Consider the following 350-nt stretch of genomic DNA (forward strand, 5'->3'; position numbering starts at 1 on the left):
GGAGGGGCCCAGAGAACCGCGGTGGGGTGGGGCGGGGGTCGCCCAGAAGTCCCGCCGCCCGGCCACGAGGTCGCCGCCCTCTGCGAGGCGACGGCGGCGGGCTGAGGCTACCGGCGCCTTCCCCGCCCCTCGCCGCATCCCGGGCGGCGCCCCAACTCGGCGCCCGGCACGGAACGGGTGCGGGGCTGGGCCAGGGCCGGCCCGGGGGAGCCGGCGGGGCGGGGCCGCCGCGCCCCGCTCCCCCTCCCCGCCGCCCGCCGCCTTCTCCTCGCGCCGCCGGGGCTCAGAACGGCGGCAGCAGCGGCCGCGGCCACAGCTCCGGCTCCGGCTCCGGCTCCTCCTGCGCCCGG

The sequence above is a fragment of the Oryx dammah genome, unplaced genomic scaffold, assembly GCF_014754425.2.
Source record: "Oryx dammah isolate SB20612 unplaced genomic scaffold, SCBI_Odam_1.1 HiC_scaffold_29, whole genome shotgun sequence".
Lineage (NCBI taxonomy): Eukaryota > Metazoa > Chordata > Mammalia > Artiodactyla > Bovidae > Oryx > Oryx dammah.